The following is a 7,116-nucleotide window of genomic DNA, read 5'->3' on the forward strand; positions in this document are numbered from 1 at the left end:
AAAAATGTGCTTTGTGTCACTGGCCCAGAAAATGACTCAATCACCCTGGGCAAACACACAGTGGGATCAGTCCTTCCTTGCACTGTCCCTGAGTAGTTCTCACACCTGATCTGCACCTCTTATCTCTTCTCCAGAAAGTTGCCATGACTGATTTTGCTGCAGGCTGACAACCATGTTGATTCATTAGTTTATTTCGAAGTATGACTGTGTTTGAATCAGTCACTGATTGTCTGGCTGTGTCAGACGCATCATGTTCCCTCAGTTCCCCCAGGTTCTCTCTCTTTTGAACAAATTGTGATTTCTTTTACCCCTGTTTTCATTTTGGGCAAATCATGGGTGTTTCTTCCTCACTGGAATAAGCCCATAATAAAGTGTCCATTATTAATGCTTGTGAGAACTTCTTGATGAATTTTCTTCTCTGATTAATTGCTTTCTCTCCACAACTTGTACTTTTCCTCCCAATTATTCCCTACAGCTAATGAACATTCTGCTTTTCAGCAGGCATTGTGACTCTAGTGGTTTTTCTTTGTTTAAAGCTTAGTCACATCATCAGTCTTTCTTTTATTCTTTCTGACAGCCTGTTTCTATGTGACAAATCTGGTGCTATGATGCAAACTTCTTCCAGTTATCCTTCCTTTTCCTATGCTTGCACAAACATAAGATCAGCATCAGGAATATATCTTCAGGGCTTGCAGCTTCCTGGCCAGCCCAATCTCTGTAGCTAAATGCTTGTCAATAACACTGTGTGATCCTCTTCAGCTGTTGCCGTGCAGCCACACACGTTCTGATAACATTTATGGCAAATCCCTCCTTCCCTGCCCGAGCCTCTCCCGTGTCACTACTGTCACTCCTTCCAGCTGCAGAGCTGCACCATCTGCTGCTGCTAAAGTCTCTCCCATTAGTGCTTGTTTGTAGTTTCCTGATGATCAGTTTTAACAGCATTTTAGGGTCGATGACAACCTCCATGTTCCAGGAGGCTTGGCTGGATTGCTTTCATGGTGTCTCTTGTTTGTTTTCACAGCTCGTGCAGCAATACAGCAGTTCTTGTTGCCACTGCTGCCCACATGCCACACCTCTAGCACGTTTTATCCAGCGCATTTTATCTCTCCTTTGTGCCATTTGTGAAGTCAGTGTCACCCAGATTTTGTTTTGCTTGGGGATGGCAGCCCCTGTTCCTTTAATGTGACCACAAAAATTCACTCCCCAGTAGCACTTTGGCCCACTCACACCCAAGTATTTCTAAATAACTTGCAAAGCAAAGTACTTGCTGTAATTTTCATCTTTTCACTCATTGCCTCTGCCCCAGATCCTTTCTGATTCTTAAACGCAGGACTCCATCAAAAGTGGTATCCTCCCTTGTATTGAACTATGCAGACATATTTGATTTTTTAAAAATTCAGAATACTTATGAAAACCTTCCCCTGTAGATGATTCAGTCTCAGTTTTGTTATTTTAGTAGATTTATGGAGTTTTTTATATAAACAATATAAGTTTAGTTTCAGAAATGACAAAGGATACCACAGTCCATTACTTTCAATTTTAAAATATCCTGAATTTAAAAGAAAATTTTTAAAAAAATATTTTTTGTGCAGAATAAACTTGTGTTAAAGCTAAAGAAGAATAATAGTTCCAACAGGTTGCAGATAATGTGAACTTACAGAGGGATGTGCTTTGAGGGTTTTTGTTGCAGATGATATTCCATATGGATTATGCACTTTGCCCTCCATATTTCAATAGGAATTTATGTAAGCACCTTGCCAGGAAAATACTGGGGAAAAAAAGCTGGAAAATGGCAGCCAAATACACAGTGAAGTGCTAAAGTAAAAAACCATACTAATGAAAAAAGAAGGATTATATAACGATTCACAGACTCAAGAAAGTCAAGATGGAGGAGGCACCTGTATTTCCTTAATGAAATGCTTTTCTTTGTTCTGAATCATTCACTTTTCTTGTGTACTTTAACAAAGACCATGTGCAAGTTAAATATCAGTGTGGCAATGACTTTGTACTGGCTCTTGCAGCTCTGAAGATACACAGTCAGCTGAGAACACCAGCTAGTCCTGGCTTGAGCAAAGGGATTAGAGCATCTTTGATTTATGGATTTTAAAAGTCAGATCTTTCCAAATGAAGGATTCGTGTGTTTTTGTAGCCTCGGGGAAGCAGCCAGCTGTGAATGGCTAACCTTTATTGTGGGATTTCTGTTCTCTTTGATTTAAGACACAAACTTTTTCACCATAACAACCACTAAAAACTGTGTGGCATGAAACAGTAAAAAAAATAAAGGCAGCAGTACCCATCCTTGAAGGAATGCTAATTCAAGCCAGCTTCAATTCCTCAATAGAAAGATGTACAAAATACCATAATTCAGAATGGCAGGCAATTTTAAACTGGAAATGTTGGAGCTGTTCCTCTTACATGGGTATAAATAATGATAAATCTGCTAAAATCTATGAAAGTACAATGCCTAATTTTGGCTTAGATTCTGTTCTGACTTCTGTGAAATTAATAATGTGATGTTAGATACACAGGTGAAATATGATCAAAACATTTGGAATATCAAATGGAAAATCAGAGTATATGAATGATGGACTTTTTTACAAGGTTTTATCACATTGTTTGCATTTTTCTTTCTTTTGAAATGATGATATTAAACTAAGTTTTGACTATGTAATAAACCAGAAAGTTTGAATAATAACACTCACAATGTATTAATTAGAAAGATCTATTTTGTTAGGTCTTAATGAATTATGGTTTTGATAATATTTTAATATACAGTTTTGTGTTCCTCCTAACTTCATAAATGTTTGTGATATTGCTAAACATCAGGAGGTGCAGCTTCTGTATTTCACTCCCAGTTTTCTTAACCACAAAGTCTTAAGAGCATGAAATACTGCCACAGTCCTCATGAGGGTGTTTGTATCTGTGGATTGTCTCCCCCTCTCCAGTAAAAACGTGTGCACACTTCTGTAAAAAGAACTGATGTTTTCATTTATCAGACAATATTGTACTTCCTGAGAAGTTAGAAAAAAATGGCATGCAGGAGTTTTAAAGTGTAAACTGATTGTATGGAATCATAGAATCATTTGTAAGGGAAAAGATCTTTAAGGCCATCAGGTCTAACTGTTAACCTAACGCTGCCAAACCCACCACTGAATCACGTCCCCAGGTGCCACACCTACACATCTAAATGCACATGGGCAATACATTTGAGAATCAAAAAGTTTCCCATCCACTGCCATGGGCTTATGCATTACAAATAAAAATAAATAAATACTTTCTTATAACTTTTAGAGCCTTATTGCCACATGATATTATTTTTAAAAGGAGGCAAAGTCTTGGAGAGGCATTTGAAGTGTCTAGGACAGGTACTAGAGTACAGCTGTTTGCCTGTGGACATTGCACTTGTGATGGTAGAAGAGTCCTTACCAGGCTTTGCAGTCTGTGTAAGTCAGAGCAAACACAATATTCTGTATTTCTGTGGTCTGGAAAGCAGATCCAGTTTAGAGGTTTCATCTGGTTTCCTGTTGTCACAGCTCTGATAAGGTCAGGTAGGTGACTCACTGCTCCATCTGCTCTGGTCATGAGGAGCTGACACAATGCAAGGCACACTAAAAAAAAGCATTGTGGATTAGTTAGGTCTTCATCAGTTAAAACCTGGTGTACCTTACAAAGAAAATACAGTCTACAAAGCAATAAAAATGAGATCAAAATATGTTCATATTTCAGGTGTATAGCTGCTATCTGGCTAAATAGCGAGCCATTAAAAGTGAACAATATTTGTATTTGCATTTTCCTAAGTACAGCTGCCACATGAGGTCTGGGTTTGAGGAAACTGTCAGAGACATACTGTGTGCTGGTAGGTCAATGTTTGATGGCTCCCTGACATATAATAACCTAACGACTAGAAAATTTTACAGTAATCCAGCAGCTTTTTGTCCCAACATTTACAAGTTTCCATACTGTAAAACCCCATGTGAGTAAAAAAGTATCCTTATTACATCTGGCTGGTCTGTTTTTCTGCAGCTGACCAATTGATTGATTGCCCACAGTACAATTGCTGGAGAGGGAAGAACACTATTAATTAAATTGGTAAATGGACATGCAAAAACCCAGATGTTTGAAACACGGAAAACAGAATATAATACACTGCGTCTAAATGAATAAACAATGTGTGGGAAAAAAATAAATCAAAGTTGCACAACTCCCTACCCTGCTGCTTTCAGGAACATGGTCCTTTGTCTCCAAGCTCATCCAACCAGAAGGTGATTTCTATTCTCCAGAATCACTGATTCAGATGATGCCTTTGACAAGAGTGCATTCCCCGTGACGGGGGGCTGGTTTTGCCTCAAATCCACCTTAAGGGGCTTGTTTTGACACTGATCTAAGTCTTACGAATTCCTTTTATGTAAGAGCTCTGAGATGTGCTTTTCCTAACTATGTGTGTATATATTCTAAGATTATTCTGGCTCATTATGTCCTTTCTAAATTAATAAATTAAGGCCTAAGAATAAATTATGTCTTGTTTTTGGGTGATGTATCTTTTTTGTGCTATATATGAGATGCTTTTTAGCTGTGTTAGCTTGCCTCAGAAAAAGATCAGCTCTCTGGGCTGAACCTTAGCTATAAAAATTTGCTATAGTCCAAAATATATTCTCTGACATCCTTTACCTAACATCATTTTGGACAAGGCTTTTCTGCAGTCCAACATAAGAACATACAACTCGTAGTTTGCTTTTAAACAGAAGCAGCATTTTCAATAGACATGACTTTCTTCCTTCTGTAAAAAAAAACAGCAGAGAGAACCTGATTACGAGGGTTCCTTTACATTAAATACAGATGATTTTTTTTAATTGGATAGATTGTCTCTGTTGCTTTAATCATACAAGATAAAAACAGTAGAACAAATGACAAGAAGAGGTGATCAGTACTACAAACTCCTTCTGATCCTCAGTTATTCTGTTTAAAGATAGAGTGTAAGTCCCTCTGGAATTTTTGGGAATTTTCCCACTAATCTCAGCAGGAGATTATTATATACAATAATAATAATAATAATAATATATTTTCAGTATAAGTAATTAAATAAGCAATTAAATTTCCTAAGGCCCTGATCCAGGTTGTATCTCAGTATAATATACAAGTGTAGCTATCTTCTGTACCATTGTACACACAGCTAGAGTGGTGCAACTTTCTACCTGAGCATTCAAATTCTGCTGAAAGAAAAATAAACCTGTAGCAACTCTCCTGCTAGCTGCATGCTTTGCTGTAATTTTAATGTAAATTTAAAAGTGCCTGGGTAGTTGAATAGGAGCAGAGATTTCGGGGCTTATAGCAATGCAACAATATTAGCATAAAAGTGCACCACCGAAATTGTAGATAAATGGTGTTGTAGAGGCATTCTGGACTAAGCCAAGAAGGAAGGTAAAGGCTGATCCTTACAAATCCCAATTTTTGGGTGCACTACCATCTATAACAATTTTTCCCTCTCAGCTGGCAACATCCCTGTGCCCAGCAGATCAGGTGATACCGAGGGGAAAAGCACCAGCCTCTGAGCAAGGCACGTCACCCCCATGGCATGGCTGTCCTCGCTGGTGCAGTTCTGGGTGCAGGGGACTTCAGCAGCTCCAGGGAGAAGTGCAAATCTAGGCAGGCACTCTAAGTTCAGCTTTAAGACACCCCTTGTCTCACCTGGACACAGTCCTAGTCGGTCTAAAGCCTCGTGTGCACAGGGGAGTTATTGTGAAGCAAACCAAGGTGAGAGAGGAAAGCCAGGAGAGGTGCTCTGCACTGACTTCAGGGGCAGATCTTCCACTCTGGGACACAAACGCATCCTCACCACTCAACTGAGTTTCTGTCCAAAGAAAGCTCATCTGAAGGAGTTGGAAAAACTGAGTTCAAACCCGTTAAAGCTGTCAGAGCAAAACCAGTGCACGACTTCACATCCTGTCAGCCATGCCCCTGTCAGAGTAGGTTTTCTTAAACCACATTCATTGAAGGCAGTATGGGATGGTCTTGTGAAGGCAGGGTTTGGGACTCTGGTCCTTGTCTCACCACAAGAGAGGGAGGCCATAGCTCTTTACACCTGCCTCTTCTAAACTATTTAGGCAATTAACACTTACATGTGTTTAGATTGTTGGGAGAATTGGTTTGAGGCCCAAATTCACAAAGATACTACAAAGAAGTATCTAGATTCTAATCCATTTCCTTGGAGTCTGATCACCTTTGGGAATTTGAGCCTCAGGCATTTTTTTTTTAATGCCTTAATTGTACCTGATCTAACATTCAGTTGCTGCTCAGAGCTAAGTTAAAATTCTAGATGTTACCTAAGTGTCACCTGTACACTGCCAATATTATTAAGCTGATTTGAGGCAGTGGATGAATTGGAAACCTAACCATAAAGGCAGAGGTGGAAAAGAGGAGTACCTTGTCTAAACATTTCTCTGCTACTACAGGGTTGTTTCATATGCCATACCTCCTGCAATGTGAGGGAACACAGTTAAACTCTTCATTGATTCCTGGCAACTGCTAACATTCTTTATTCCATACATTGTGTAGTCCAAGAGGTTTGCATCTAAATAAAGAAAAATCAAACTGTTGTACCAATAAACTAAGATTCATGGTGTGTCCAGAATGAAACCTGCTGTGGCACTGAACAGAAGCACGATGTGTGGTGGCCGGGAGACTGAGGGAAGGGTTTCCCTATGGAGAAACAGGCATTCCCAGCTCTGCTGCCTTCTACTGCATTTCTGCCGGCATTCAGAGCTGCCTGAAGCTGCCTCAGCCTGCCAGGAGCACTGGGTTTAGCCTAATGATTATTGTAATAATGCACTTGCAGGAAATTTTCAGGATTTTAATAGTTTACTCACCATTACCTCTCACCCAGGCTGCAAAATAAAATGAGACTTATAGGACAGTGCTATCCCGGCACAACAGTGTTGCCCTGGAGCTGCGAGCTGACTGCAGCAAAAAACGTCCGTGAAATTCTTGGGGTACAGCACAAAGAGGAAAAATAATGTGGAAATTGGGGAAGAGACACACAGTTACAAAATTATGATGCTGCCTGAATATTTTTTAGAAGAAGTTTGAGGGGAATCAATCAGGCACAGTGGGGTGCAGGAC

The sequence above is a fragment of the Coloeus monedula genome, assembly GCF_965178545.1.
Source record: "Coloeus monedula genome assembly, chromosome: 6".
Taxonomy (NCBI): Eukaryota; Metazoa; Chordata; class Aves; order Passeriformes; family Corvidae; genus Coloeus; species Coloeus monedula.